Here is a 16,502-nt window from a genome sequence, read left to right as displayed (position 1 = left end):
ATACAATACAATACAATAGCAGCGTTGGAAGGGATCTTGGAGTTCTTCTAGTCCAACACCCTGCCTAGGCAGGAAAACCTATACTGTTCCAGACAAATAGCTATCCAACATCTTCTTAAAGACTTCCAGTGTTGGGGCATTCACAACTTCTGGAGGCAAGCTGTTCCACTGATTAATTGTTCTAACTGTCAGGAAATTTCTCCTCAGTTCTAAGTTGCTTCTCTCCTTGATTAGTTTCCACCCATTGCTTCTTGTTCTACCTTCAGGTTCTTTCTTTGGAGAATAGCTTGACTCCCTCTTCTTTGTGGCAACCCCTGAGATATTGGAACACTGCTATCACGTCCTCCCTAGTCCTTCTTTTCATTAAACTAGACATACCCAGTTCCTGCAATCGTTCTTCATATGTTTTAGTCTCCAGTCCCTGAATCATCTTTGTTGCTCTTCTCTGCATTCTTTCTAGAGTCTCCACATCTTTTCTACATTGTGGTGACCAAAACTGAATGCAGCATTCCAAGTGTGGCCTTACCGAGGCATTATAAAGTGGTATTAACACTTCACGTGATCTTGATTCTATCCCTCTGTTTATGTAGCTTAGAACTGTGTTGGCTTTTTGGCAGCTGCTTCACACTGCTGGCTCATATTTAAATAGTTGTCTATTAGGACTCCAAGACTCACAGTTACTACTATTGAGGAAGGTACCACCTATACTGTACCTGTGCATTTCATTTTTCTTGCCTAAATGTAGAACCTTACTCTTTTCACCGCTGAATTTCATTTTATTAGATAGTGCCCAATGTTCAAGTTTGTCAAGATCCTTCTGTATCTTAAGCCTGTCTTCTGGAGTGTTGGCTATTCCTGCCAGCTTGGTGTCATCTTATATTTGATAAATTCCCCATTTATTCTCTCATCCAAATCATTGGTGAAGATGTTGAAGAGTATTGGGCCTAAAACAGAGCCTTGGGTATTCTACTGCATACTTCACTCCATTTAGATGCAGTTCCATTGAGGACTACACGTTGAGTGTGATTGGTCAGTCAGTTACGAATCCATCTGGTGGGTGATGCTGTCCAACCCGCATTCTTCTACTTTATCTAGTAGTAAGTTATGGTCTACCTTATCAAATGCCTTACTGAAGTCCACGTAAACTACATCAAAGGCATTCCTCTGGTCCACTAATTTTGTCACTTTGTCAAAGAATGCAATAAAATTAGTCTGGCATGATCTGTTTTTGACAAACCCATGTTGGCTTTTGGCTATTATTTTGTTTACTTCTAAGTGTTTGCTAATTTGTTACTTGATTATTTTTTCCAGAATCTTTCCTGGTATTGAGGTCAGGCTGATAGGTCTATAGTTTCCTGGATCTATTTTTATCCCCTTTTTGAAGATGGGAACCACATCAGCTCTTTTCCAGTCCTCTGGCAGTTCCCCAGTACTCCATGATCTCTGAAAGATATAGTTCAGTGGTTCTGAGATCTCATCTGCCAGTTCCTTCAGAACCCTGGGGTTTAATCCATCTAGTCCTGGTGAATTGAACTCACCTGTGATAGACAGGTGCTCACTTACCTTATGTGTTCCTAATCTGATATTTGTGGTGCTGTTTTTGATAGGTTGGACTGTTTTATCCCTTTGTGAAAAGACAGATGCAAAAAATGAGTTAAATAGTTCTGTTTTCTCCCTGTTGCTTGTCACCTTCTTGTCACTTTCTCCCAGCAATGGACCAATTGCTTCCTTAATGTTTTTCTTGTTTTTAACATGTTGGAAGAAGCTTTTTTGTTATTTTTTACTTTTGTGGCAAGCCTTTCTTCATTGTGAGCCTTAGCTTCCTTACTTCATCTTTACAGGCTCGGGCTATTTGCTGATATTCTGCCTTAGTTATGTCCCCCCCTTTCCACTTTTTATACAACATTTTTATCTTTCAATTTGTCAGAGAGTTCTTTATACAGCCATGCTTGTTACTTTTGGGAGCTGTTATTTTTCTTCTTCATTGATATTGTGCTAGACTGAGCTTTTGTAATCTCATTTTTCAAAATTTCCCAAGCTTCTTGAGTTGTTTTCCCCTTGAGGATTCTCATCCATGGAATTCTTCCCAAGCTCTCTCTAAGTTTATTGAAATTAGCTCTCTTAAAATCCAAGTCTATAGTTTGACTTTGTTCTACTACTTGTGTTTGCATAATGTTGAATTACAATATTGCATGGTCACTTGCCCCCAGGGTCCCTGTGGCTTCAACACCTTCTATCATTTCCTCTCTGTAGTGAGAATTTAGTCTAATATGGCAGATCTCCTTGTTCCCTTCTCTACTTTTTGGGAAACAAAGTTGTCTGCTAGGTTTGTTAGGAGCCTGTTGGATCTTCCACTTGGTGCAGAGTTTGTTTCCCAGTTGATGTCAGGGTAGTTAAAATCCCCCATTACTATTGTGGTGTGTTTCCTACATACCTTAGTCAGCTGACTAGCAAAAAGTTCATCTACTTCCTCTGCTTGGTTGGGTGGCCTGTAGTATAGACTTATGGCAATGTCGTTTCCCCCCCAACCTTTAATATTGAACCAAATGCATGCAAGATAGTTCTCATCATTGTTGTGCTCTATTTCTGTAGAGATGTAGTTATTTATTATTTAGTGCAACTCCACCTCCTTTTTTATTTGGTCTATTTCTTTTAAATAATTTAAATCTTTCTAGCTGTTATGTTCCATTTGTGGTTTCATCCCATCAAGTTTCTGTAATGGCAACAATATCATGTCTGCCCTCATTTACTTGAATTTCTAATTCACCCTGTTTATTCCTCATACTCTGTACATTGGTGTATAGACATTTGAGTCCATTTTGATTGACCCTGTGTTTACTGTCTACATAACCTGTGTTATGCCTGACTGCCCCTATTTTCTTGCCATTTGTATGATTCATGCACATGGTATGGCACTCACTATTAAATACTTGGTTTTGCTTGACAGCAGGAGTGATAATCTTACCCGCACAAACATCTATGTTACACGCACTGATAACCCTATGAGTTTTACATTGCTGAGGAAATGTTCGGTATCAATTAATTCTCTGTCCTCACTGTTCAGTTTAAATGTTTATCCAGAAAATCTGTGAATTTAATGCCAAGTAACTCAGTCCCTTTCTTGGATGGGTGCAAACCGTCTCTTTTGTACTGTTTTTCATTGGACCAGCTGCAGGGATCATGACTAATAAAACCAAAGCGTTCTCTTTTACACCACTCCTTTAGCCACACATTAAACTCTGCTACACGCTGGCCTTTTTCTTTTTGTTCCTTATATACTGGTAAAACCTCTGAAAAGATAAGCCTACAACCTACACTACTAAGTTCATACCCCAAGCTCTGGAAATCATTCTTCACAGAAAGTACATCTTTTGGGGACAGATCATTTGTGCAAAGATGTATAATAGCATCAACGTCACAGTCCTTACTTGCATTCTTGACTATCTTAAGAATACGACTCTTGTCTCTGCTGGCAGTAGCAACTGCCAGACACCTGACCTCTTTTAAAACCTCCATATCCTTTCCTAAATTTACATCCCTTATGATTGACAATTCACCAACCAGAAGGTGACTTCTCTTTTTACATACCTTGATCTTCTTGTGCAACTGATGTGTGATACCTGGATCCCCATTTCGCCACCTTTCTAAAGAAATTTCTTCATTTTGGACCACGATCCCCTGCTTATTTGAATCATCATTATCACAACTACCTTGACCTGTCTTTTTAGTACGGTAGAGGGGGCTGATAATGTGGCATCTCTATAGTATGGAATGGCTGAATTGGGCACCTAATTTCTGCTTGGAGAGCAGAGATTAGAGATTCTAGATAAGTAATCGGTCTATGAAGACTAGTAATTTGTTTACAAAAAGGACAGTATCCAAATTTGAAAAGAGTACTGCTAAAGACAAGTGCAAAATTGAACTAAACCAGTCATTTTGAAATAAAATAAAATCTCAATCTCAAGCGCACTAATCCAGAATGTATTATTGCTATTTTGGTTTATAGATATATGATTCTTGACCTATCATCTAGGGAAGGGGTGTCACATTCAAAGCCTGGGGAGTGGATCTGGCCTGCGGGGTACTTAGATCTGGCCCGCAGGGCCATCCTGGAAACAGCGGAGGACCAGCGACAGTGCTTCTGCCAGTGAAAACGGTCTTCCAGGCTCCATTTTCACCAGTAGAGGGTTGCAGGAGTCAGTAGCAGCTGAAAACAGAACTTGGGAGTCCGTTTTTGCTGTTAGAGCACTCGACCCACTACAGGTGTCCCCAACATGAGTGACAGTGAGCTGGTCACGTCCATCCTGGACCTCAGAAGTCAAACACAACCCTGATGTGACCTTCAATGAAATCGAGTTTGACACTCCTGATCTAGGGTATTGACTATTTCTGCCAGCTTAATATCATCCACAAATTTGGTAAATTCCCCTTCTATTCCCTCTTCTAAGATCTAATCATAACCACACTGGGGAAAAATAGTATTAGCCTTGCAAAGTTTTACAGCAATTTTATATGTATTGTAAAAATATTGTTTGATCATTTTTCAAGAAAATTATTTACTTTGGCATGCCTTTTAGCATTTCATTTTCTAGAATTATCTTGCTTTCTTCAATAGAGAAAATGGAAAGTAGAAAATATTACCCTTAGATTGGTGTAGGAGATAGCAGTCCACCAGTTCTGATGTGGCGCAACTCAGTATCTTTGCTTTATTTTTATTGTATGTTTCTAAGGAAAGCCAGCGTAGTGCACATTTAATTATTTTCACTTTTAAAATGTATTAATATAGTCAATTTTAAAAAAAAGCAGTTCATCTTATAATATCAGTGGTCCAGAATGTGGTACTGGCCAGAAAAGAAACTCCTATTATTATTATCTTGGCTTCTAAAGTTAATTGGGGATGGATTATGCATAAGAGTAATTCACAAGAGGGATGAGGACAGGTAGGTTTTTAAATCATGAGAGAAATTGATCCAGCTAGTAAATAAAACGCTCCAGAATTAAATCTAGATAAGGAAATACACAGTTTAATGCCAAGAAAACCATATTTGATTTGATTGATTTGATTTTATTATATTTATATGCTGCCCTTTTCCCCCGAAGGGGACTCAGGGCAGCTCACAATTCAAATCAGGGAAGGGGGGTACAGACAAAAAATAAAAGACGAAACGTAACAATACATAATTTAAAAACACACAACAGTCATACCATTCGAGACGGGGGCAACAGCTCTTTAGCCTCAGGCCTGTCGGAACAGCCAGGTTTTAACGGCTTTGCAGAAGGCCTGGAGGGTGGTGAGGGTTCGAATCTCCACGGGGAGTTCGTTCCAGAGGGTCGGAACGACAATTGATATTGATATTGCTGCATTTAGAAAAACTTAATGCCTTATTTTGAGACAATAAGAGCCTCTTCTAGTGATTGGAGAAGAGCACTGAAGTTTCACAAGAAGGTCTTGAGAAGATAACAGCCAGACCAAGCCATATGAAATTTTGATAACTGATTTTTCTAATATTCGAAAAGAATTTCTTCATTTTACAAATATATGTACAGTGGGAACTTGGAGTGTAAGAAGAATAAAAAGGAATCTGGAATTATTAAGAAAAATTATTAATTATTAATTATTAATAAATTATTAAGAAGAGAAATGAAACATTCTCAGTTAGATGTTTTGTGAACTTAGATAGACAAGATGAAAATGAATTTGATTATGAGACCATTCAAAACCAAACTTACTAAGATTGTACATGCATATCATGTACACTACAAAGAAGAATATGCACATGTAACCTGGAACTACTGAGTTTATGTCAGGAAACTAAAGACTCAGAATTAGTTGAAATTTGTGAAGAATACCAACAATACATTGAATGGCCTTTGCAGACTTTTAATCATATTCAACATATTAATCTTTTTCTGGTTAATCAACATGACAAAAGTAAACAAAATGTGTATGAAGTTATATACAAAGAAGAATGGAGAGTAGACGTAAATGGAAAGGTAATGTACTTTGCACCAATATTACTCATTATGTCCCCGCTACAGCTTTTTATCCTTGCTTCGATCATATCTAGGCACCAATTCACACAATGCCTTTGCATTTTGTTCTTTAAATTCCGCCCCGCGCTCTCATCAACCCCATCCAATCATAATTTTATTAATCTTCCTTTCCTCTTGAGCCATTCACTCTTCCTCAAAATATTGATTCTGCAATTCATTTCTGATTAAGTACATTTATTGTACAATTAAAAGCCTAATTTAAGAAATTTATGAAATTTATGAACTAAGTTAGCGATAGATCAGTATGGCTCAGATCAGTATGAGGATACCTGTAAAGGTGCTTGCCACACTCTGCTCTGAAGAACTATTTGTTGTCTACATGGAGAAATATTAAACTATGGATGGGAATTGCTAATGATGCAATTGTGCTACTTGTTTTTAATACATATAAAGGCTTTATTTGTTAGCAATAACAAAAGAGTACAACATAGAAAGAATAATGGTTGTGCAGTTCTTTTTGATACATTTCACCAACATGTATGAAGCAATTGTTAAAGCTTATTTGGGCAATTCATTCTTATGTATTGTACCACTGATATTTGAAGGCATCAGCAGATTCGGTATGTTTACATTAAGAAGAATTGTGGAAGGAAAAATGTTTTTCCAAGACAAATAGGAAAATGTATGCATATTTTTTCATAGAAATAAAAGGCAAAGTTCGGTGCCTTATTTCTGGTTCCCATGGAATATAACATCTTCATCATGTACATAAGATCAATATATCATGAGTCCTGAGTAGAAAATGACATGAATAAAAATTTCTGTGACAGGTTCCAAACCTTGCAACCCAAAATACTAACATATCTAGAGAGGATTCATTAAAAATAATTTCTGAGATAAATGAAATCATAGATAAATCATATAAAGCCAACAGAATTTTATCTCTTGGTAAATTTCTGAAGGCAAAAAGCTTGTCGGCTAATACAATTGCCTCTATAATTTAGGATATAATATAAGGAAACAATTGATTTCAACAGCAAAAGACAATTGTCTTTTACAGATGTTTGAAGTACTCCACCATATGTAGCATTCAGTTGAGGTATGGATTGTAATTTGAAAATAATTAAAAATTAGACTGAAAGATATTACGTCAAGATTTATTTCAAAGACCAGAACAAATAAACAGCTTTGACATGGAATAAACGTATATATGGCTTCAAAAAGTACATTTTCATTCTGTTCTGTAAACATTGCTTGCTTGGTACGTTGGGAAAAAACTGCACACCATCACTGTAATAGGAATCAACATCATTGATAAATGTTATAGTTTTATGAAGAAGTCTATGTAATAAATTAAATTAAGGAAGTTGTGGATTAAAACAAGCAAGAGGGCTGAATCATAAGCAATTACGTTTTAGCATATATAAGCAGTCAGAATGGCTAACACACACCAAAGGTGTGGTATGTGTGTGTGTATATGTGTTTGTGTGTATGTGAGAGAGAGAGACAGAGACAGACAGAGATAGAGACAGAGAGACAGAAACAGAGACAGAGGGAGAGACAAAGAGAGACAGAAAGACAGAAACAGAAACAGAGAGGGACAGAAACAGAGACAGAGACAGACAGACAGACAGACAGACACAGAGAAAGAGAGCACAGAGGATATTATTTATTTATGAACACGGAAAACAATGAGGTTCTTCAGCTTGTGATTCAACATTTAACTGTCATCTTGTGAACAGATGTAAGGGCTCACTAAAACTTCAGTGAAGAAAACAGGATAACACAGATGTATAGGTGTTAAATCATTCAAAGCAAAGCTTACCTTGTGGGAGGAAACAGCTGGTTGCTGGTTGTTTGACTTATTATATTTCCCAACCGTCAATTCTGTAAGTAAAGTTGAACCCAAATGTTTCAAAGAGTTTGCCAATATTATTTTGAATTCACTAAAATCCTTTGATTTTTTTTTCCCTTTGAGCCACAGTTTTAGCTTTTCTTTATTCACTGTGGAAAATAACACTATTACAGAGCATAAAGAAATGCACAAGGTTTGGGGATGAAATTGGGTGAACTTGGACTATTAATACATGAAGGTAGATACAATATAGTTGGAATTACCGAAACTTGGTGGGATGAAATCTATGACTGGAACATACTAATAGAAGGATAAAAAGTGTTTAAAAAAACCAGACTCCATAAAAGAGGTGATCCGCCTGTGGCCTGAGGATCTGGCAGCAGAGTCAGATAGCGAGGAGGTTGGGGAGGAACATGGGCCAGTCCTGGAGTCTGGGAAAGGCTCAGACGAGGGCTCTGCATCGGAGGCAGAGAGGGGGCCAGAGCCATCTGGTTGTTATGTGCTGCTTCTGGAGTCTCCAGAGTCGGACAGCAGCAAGTTAGAGGAACAGGCTCCCCCTTTTCCCAGTGCTGCCAGAAGGCAAGAACAGTTAAGACAGAAGGGACGACTCAGGAATAAGGCTTGGAGGTGATTGACCTCTCCCATAGGATATAAAGGAGGAGCAAAGGCACATGCCCCTTTGCAGGAAGCAACTTGGTTCATGCTGGTCAGTTTACCATCTGAAGCTCCATTTTGACTTTTTGTTCCTTATGACTTGCCAAGCTAATTGTCAATTAAGTCTCTGGCAGCATTTCAAGAAAGATAAAGATGGGTCCTTATCACCCTGATCCCGAAGGACTTTCACAGCCTATTATAGGACTCCTTACAATTATTTGGGACTTATTATGGGCTGTGAATGAACATAATTCACAGCCTTTGAAATAAAAGGAGGACTTTTGGGACTAAGCATGTGCTTTTTACTGTATCAGGAAGCCTAGGTTAGAAGAAGGAGGTGGAGTTGCATTATTCATAAAGGATCACTATATTACTACAGAAATGCAAGAAACCAAAGATGAAAATCTCCTAGAACGCATATGTGTCAATATAAAGGGGGGGGGGGGAGAATGCCATTGCCATAAGTGTATACTACATATACAGACCAACCAAGCAGAAAGAAATAGATGTTCTTTTGCTAACCAACTAACAAATATATGTAGGAAACAGACTACAATAGTAAGGGAAGACTTAAATTACCCTGACATCAAGTGGAAGACTAATTCTGCACCAAGTGAGAAACTGAATAGGTTCCTGACCAACCTAGCTGACAACTTTGTTGTCCAAATGGTAGAGGAGAGAACTAGAGGGACAGCCATACTGGACTTAAACCTTACAAACAGAGAAGTGATAGAGGGAATTGAAACTGCAGGAACCTTGGGTGAGAGTGACCATGTCATACTAAAATTCGAAATAATGCAAACACAAGCAATAGAACATAATCATACCAGAGTCTTAGATTTTAAAAGAACTGATTTTAACAAACTCAGAAAGAACTTGAGAAAGATTCCTTGGATGAAAATCCTAAAGGAGAAAACAACTCAAGAAGCTTGGGAAACTCTGAAAAATATGATCATAAAAGCCCAATCCAGTACAATACCACTGAAAAAGAAAAACAAGAAATCCAAGAAGAAACCAGCATGGCTGCACAAAGATCTCTCTGGCAAATTGAAAGACAAAAAGGACAAAAAATGAAAAGAGGGACACATAACTAAAGCAGAATATCAGCAGATAGCCAGAATCTACAAAGACAAAATCAGGAAAGCAAAGGCTCAGAATGAATAAAGACTTGCAACAAAAGTCAAAGATAATAAAAAAAAAAGTTTCTTCCAACATATAAATAACAAGAAAAAAATCAAGGAAACAGTTAGTCCACTAAAGAGAAAAGATGGCAAGAAGTAACAGGCAGCAGAGAGAAAGCAGAAACCACAACCTACATCAAGTTAGAAAAAAGTGGGATAAATAGCATCACTATCAGATGGTTTCGTAATTGGCTGACAAACCATATTCAATGAGTAGTCTTTAATGGTGCCAAGTTTACATGGCAGAACATAAACAGTGGGGTACCACAAGGTTCCATCTTAGGCCAAGTACTCTTCAACATCTTCATAAATGATTTAGATGAGGGAATAGAAGGGGAACTTATCAAATTTGTGGATGATACTAAGTTGGCAGGAATAGCGGATACCCTAGATCAGAAGTGTCAAATTCGATTTAAGTGAAGGCTGCATCAGGGTTGTGTTTGACTTCTGGGGTCCGAGATGGGCGTGACCAGCTCAACATCACTCATGAAACCTGGGAGCCCATTTTCACTGGCAGAAGCACTGTTGCTGGTCCTCTGCTGTTTCCAGTATGGCCCTGCAGGCCAGATCTAAGTACCACACAGGCCAGATCCAGCCCCCAGGTCTTGAATTTGACACCCCTGCCCTAGATGATAAGTCAAGATCCAAATGGATCTTGACAGACGTGAACACACTGGACCCTATCTAACAAAATGAAATTCAATGTACAGAAAAGTAAAGTCTTACACTTAGGCAAGAAAAACCCAAAGTACACATATAGACTGGGTGAAACTAGGCTTAATAGCAGTAACTGTGAGAGGGATCTTGGAATCAACCAATTAAATATGAGCCAACAGTGTGCGACGGCAACCAAAAAACCAATTCAATCTTAAGTTGCATTAACAGAGGGATACAATCAAGATCAATGAGGTACTAATACCGCGGTTTTTCAGAAGCCATGATGCCTTTTTCCCTGCTCCCCCCCCTCTGCCGCCTTCCTACTAGCTCCCACGGCCAGATGGCTCCTCAAAAGCACGGCGGAGGAGGAAGGGGGAGGGGTAACACGGGGGCCAGCTCAGGTGCTCTGCGTGGAGGCTAAGTCAAGGACTGGCTGTATTGCAGAGGAGCTGGGAGCCACCCAAGGATTTCACGGCGCTACGAGGAGGAGAGCAAGCCTCTGAGCAGCTGCAGGGAGCCTGCCTGGCCAGGAGCGACCTTCGGATGGACAGAGGGGCGAGGGCTGCGTGGAGAAACAGCGAGGGCCCTTTTGAGCTAGTGAGCAGGAACGTTTGTGGAGCACACCAGTTGTGTGTGGAGGCTCCACGCAAAGCACCTGAGCTGGCCCCCGTGTTATCCCTCCCCCTTCCTCCTCCGCCGAGCTTTTGAGGAGCCATTTGGCCGCGGGAGCTAGTAGGAAGGCGGTGGGGGGGGGAGCAGGGAAAAAGGCCTCATGGCTTCTGAAAAACCACGGAGGTGGAGGCGGCGGCAGGGGTAACCCAGAGCCCAGCTGAGGTGCTCCGAGCGGAGGGGGAGGCACCGCTGCTGCTGCCATGGGCGGGGGCGCCTGCGGGAGCTTTGGAGGCTTCACCTCGGCTGCAGTGTTGGCAGCAAATCCGGCAGTGCTGTTGGAGGAGGAGGAGGCAGCAGCAGCTATTCCCCTCAGCTTCAGCAGCCTGTGGCAGAAATCACTGCGCGCAGTTTGAAACGGCTGCACGGTGTTTTCTTGCCACGTGCGCGGCCGCGCAGCCGCGCACCTTAGAGGGAACAGTGGCCGCAGGGACTTAATAGAGGCATCCCTGTGTCCCGAAAGCAACTTTCGGGACACAGAGATGTCCCGAGGCAAAAACACCCAGCGGGTGTTTTTCCCACGGCACACCTTACACTATGTCACGGCACACTAGTGTGCCACGGCACAGTGGTTGAAAAACACTGATGTAGAGGGCATTTTTAGAGGCTTTTTAGAGTTTTCTGGGAGCGACTAGCTCAGTCTGACTTCAGAGCTCTGGCTTTTCAAGAGGGGAGGGGAGGGCTGGGAGAAGCAGAGTTGAAATTGTCTCTGAAACAGCTGGAAAAGGTGGGTGTGTGGGGAGGGGGGAGGAATTCCAAAAGTTTGATCGGAAGGCAACAGGGAAAGGGGGGGGTATGGCAGAGGAGCTGCTTTCAAGCCTTTGGAAAATATATCCAATCCAACTTCTGTGTTTGTGTTTGAGAGTGAGTGAATGAGAGAAGGATCGAAGTTCTCTGTGTGCGTGTGTCTGTTTTTAGAGAGGGGGAGGGAGGGAGAGAGGGAGGAAGGAGGGGGAGGGAGAAGAAAAAGAATGGGAAAACTTATTTTGCAAGGGGGAAAAATGCTGTCGCTTTAAATCAGAACTGAGCATGCCTAGCTGTGGAATTCTGGGAGTTGAAGTCCACAAGTCTAAAAACAGCCTCACCGGGGGTAAAGCTGACCACACGTCACTGTGGAAGGGTATGATATGCAAATAGGATGGCATGCATTCTTGTGGGTAGGTAGACATAGGGCTCACCAGTACTTCCAAAGGCACCATGTTAGACGAGCCCTTCTTGAGATTTGGATAAAAGTTAAACAACAGAATAATATGGAAATCCCGCCTTGGCTCTCTACATTGGAGGTGTTGATACATCCACATTTTATTGAATCGGGGAGAGTAGTTACATATAAGAATATCTTAAATGAAAGAGGGGAATTAAAATCAAGAAGAAGGAGTAGAATTGGAATAGTGGGCATACCTGCAAATTCAACCACGCTATATGAAAGATAGAAAAGAATGGGGTATCAAGAAAGAATTAGCAAAAATTAAGACATTTTTTTATTAGGAACGGATCAAAAGGTGATAAAGAAAACTTATCAATATCTACTGGAATATAGAATGGCAGAAGACCAAGTGAAGGAAACTATGGTAATGTGGGCCAAGAACTTTGGTTACAACATAGAACTGGATAAATGGCAGGACTTATGGGAGAGGAATAGGAAATTAACATTAGCCACCATGTACAAAGACCACCTATACAAAATGTTTTATAGGTGGCAGTGGCACCTCCCGCCCACAAGGTTAACAAAAATGAATAAGAATCAATCACCGCAGTGTTGGAAATGTAATTCAGCGTTAGGATCATTTTACCATATGTGGTGGTTATGTACAAAAGCTAAGGAATTTTGGCATCAGATAAAGACATGATTGGAAGAGATGCTAGACCAAAAAATAGATTTAAAACCAGAACTATTCCTATTAGGAATTACAAAAGAGAAATATAGTAAAGGATCGATATATTTAAAACTGCATGTTACAACCGCAGCAAGATTGGTGTTTGCGCAAAATTGAAAAAGCAATATCCCCACAGAAGAAGAAATAATAAGTAAAATTTTGACCTGTGCAGAAATGGACAGGCTGACACTAGAACTTAAAAATAAGGCTGAGTCAGAATATTATGAAAATTGGAAATAAAATGTACCAATGGTTAGAAATGAGGAAAAGGAATCGAAACAGAAAATAATAAAGAGTTGCAGAACTGAAATCGGACTATATTTAGACAAATAGACAAATGAGGACCAGGAATATGTTTGTAAGATCAAAGTAGCAGTGTACAAAAAGAATGAATTGTATTTGTGGTTATGCCAAAATATGTATGGAAATCACAAAGCCAGGAAGATCGCTCTGTGTCCAATGTTTTTAATGTGTATTTAATAGAAACCTTTTTTTAAAAAAAACAGTGTCATTTAGTGACTTACCTGAAAAAGGGATTTATGACCTGGATCCTAAATTTCAATGGTCACCTCCTCCGTGGTCACATGATTACACTCCGGTAACACAGCCCTTTTACTGCCATTTGCTGCATCCCAGAGTAAGATGACATTTTACTACAGTTTTGCCAAAAAATCAGCACTCTTGGTTTTCAGCTAAACCACGCCATAGTGAACAATGGGTTCGCTTGGGGGCTTGTGTTCATTTAACTGCACTCATTCCCTGCAAAAAGATTTATAAAATTGTGTTGGTTACATGAACAACTCATTTTATAACTATTATGACATGACTAATTGGCAGGCTCCATTATGGTTGCAACTTGAAGACTACCTGTTTTATTCAATGAACATAATTGTGTCAAAACCAATGTGGTTGTATTTTACAGAGACAATGGATGAACAAGTGTCAGTTATGTGTAAATGGGAAAAAAATAAGTAAGCAATTAAATGTGTATATTTTGGGAGAGAATGATTGCTAAAAATAGGGAAATGAATGAATTTGAAGAAGCATGTAGGCTGATCGAAAGTTAGTGGGTAGCATATGGTCTGTTTTAAGTAATGAATGTTAAAAGAAGGAAAAATTGCTCTGCCTAAGAGAGTTCCTCTATATAATTTGTTATATGGAATTAGAGTTAGGTATTTTGTAGGAGGGGGAAACGGGAAATTTAGAAAACTAAGTCCAAATTTCTGAAGAAAAATTTCAATCAAGTTTTTTAAAAGAAGCTGTCAGGGCTGCTGCTAAGGTACGCTGCACCTGTTTGCCACTGGCAGCCTGCCACAGAAAAGTCGGGGGAGGAAACTGCGGTGGAATGAGTGAGAGGGTTGCCAGGAGATATCATGAGGAAATGAAACAAAACCTCGTACCATCCCTTGAGATGCACCATCCCGTGAGAAAAACCAACTACTTCAAGGTCAAGAAAGGAATGCCAGCTGCAAAGACAGGGACTGTCCCCAAAACAATTTGTTAGCACCAAATTGGATGCTTCTTAATAATCAGAGGGGGCAAGGTGACATGGCAAAGTTAACCATATACTTTGGACAGGAAAACCTCAGATCCAACTTCATTTTGTCTATAACCACTTGGCTTTAGCAAAGTATACCTTTAGTTCAATAATGGCATCCTCTTATTTTCACTAACAATTCGGTAGTGGGAGGGTGCACAAGCCTGGGCATGCACAGAAACCTCTGCACATGCGCAGATGCTCTGTGATGTCTGGGTGAGTAGGCTGAGCTTTGCGCCACCACCACTACCAGTTCACCTGAACTGGTGCAAACTGGCAGAATACCACCTCTTCTTTGGCTAGCCATGGGCCTAAGAGTCTTTCTTTTCTAATTGATCAAGTTGGGACAGTTGACAGAAGCTGAGTCCTGCTTTCTTCCTTCACTATGCCTGCCTATAAAATCTGCTAGACTGCCATTTTTTAAATATTTTAGATCTAGAATCTCAGGTCCACTTAAAGTAAGCCATGCTACCGCTGCTGCTGCTGAACAGATGGCATGAGTCTGTGGGGAGGGAATGTCCTCTTAGAGATGATGAGAGACCTTATTGGCTTTCAATCTCTTGCTAGAGATCCCATTCTAAAGTATCAAGCAGAGGGCTTATATTACATACGGATCAAATCTGCTTGGCTGCAATATATCTATCAAGTGTCATCTTTTCCAGGGGTTTGGATGAAGCCTGTGTTGCAGAATGTAAGGCCTGTTTTTTCTTCCTCCTTCCACTGATGACAACCATTCCTCTTTTCTGATTTCGTTGCTCTGTGTTTCAGAGGGTTAAAGCAGGTAGTTTTTAAGATTAAAAAAATGTATATAGGAGCAGGATAAAAGTACTAAGTTAGAATAAAACATAACCGAAAATAGAAAAGGTGTAAGGCAGAAGTGGTATTCATCAGGTTCTGACCAGTTCTGGAGAACCAGTAGCGGAAATTTTGAGTAATTCAGAGAACTGGTAAATAGCACCTCTCATTGGCTCTGCCCCCATCTGTTCTCTGCCTCCTGAGTCCCAGCTGATTGGATAGAAATGGGGATTTTGCAGTAGGCTTCCCCTGCCACACACCCCAAGCCATGCCACGCCTACCAAGCCATGCCCACAGAACTGGTAGTAAAAAAAAATTGAATCCAACCACTGATATAAGGAGATAAAGGACAACAGAAGCAGCCTCTCTAGGAGAGTTCGTTAGGAGAGGTGTTTCCTTATCACCATTTTTCCTCCGCAAATGCCAACTAAATCCCCAGTTATGACAGATTTCCCTAGATACATTTAACACTACTTATTTATTTCAATTAATTCAGTAATTGATAATTTATCAAAGTATTTACTGTGTTAATGTATTTCATAATTCATAATTATCAATCAAACATATATCACGATGTAACTCAGTTTAATTCAAGCCAGAATGCCTGAGTAGTAAGAAATGTAAAAGATAAAAAGCATCCTTGATGGTTCATAAAATATTTTTGCAATAATCAACATATAACAACACTGTAATCCAGGTAATAGGAAAAAGAAATTTGCATCTGGCCAAAACTTGTTGTAAAATTGGAACTACACCAATTACCAGCCTTTTCAATATCCAATGAAACTATCATCAATTCCAGTTTTCTGAATAAATAACTACATTAACTGTTGAGAGTATAACCTATGGGTGACTCTGTTCTATATTATAAAAGGAAATGGCACAGGACAGACCACTGAAGGTGGTATCATTTACAATGCATGAACCTGAGACTGTCAAAATGTTACACCGACATTTAACAAGAAAATCAGATAATTCCTGACACAATCAGCTGAACTTTTTACAAGGGTTCATACTCTGAGTTAAATCATGGTATTTAAACGATGTTAGGAAAAAAATTATCTAAAAAAGGATTTTTAAACTTCCAGACATAATCAGATGAAAAAAAATCAGTACATGCTAAATAATCTTTAATTTCACAGGTTTATGTTTTAAAATATCTTAAAATTCTTTTTTCATTTTTTTGTACAGTCAATCTTTTAATAGTAATGTATTCAAACATCTTTTTAAAAAAGAGTAATAATGATGTTACTGGAGCATGATTGCCTATTATAATAAAACTG

The 16,502-nt window shown here is 39.6% G+C and overlaps 1 long non-coding RNA gene across 1 annotated transcript; it reads right to left on the bottom strand.

The window, feature by feature from the left end:
• Positions 1-6,027: 6,027 nt before the first annotated feature.
• Positions 6,028-15,368, bottom strand: LOC116522928. Its single transcript, XR_004257013.1, has 3 exons — positions 13,412-15,368; positions 7,820-7,881; positions 6,028-7,284 (listed from the first exon to the last, which is right to left on the bottom strand). It is a non-coding gene; the product is annotated as an uncharacterized LOC116522928 (long non-coding RNA).
• Between the last annotated feature and the right edge of the window lie 1,134 nt (positions 15,369-16,502).

The sequence above is a fragment of the Thamnophis elegans genome, chromosome Z (assembly GCF_009769535.1).
Source record: "Thamnophis elegans isolate rThaEle1 chromosome Z, rThaEle1.pri, whole genome shotgun sequence".
Lineage (NCBI taxonomy): Eukaryota > Metazoa > Chordata > Lepidosauria > Squamata > Colubridae > Thamnophis > Thamnophis elegans.
Note: the sequence above shows the minus strand (reverse complement) of the source record. Positions and strands in the feature narration are given on the sequence as shown.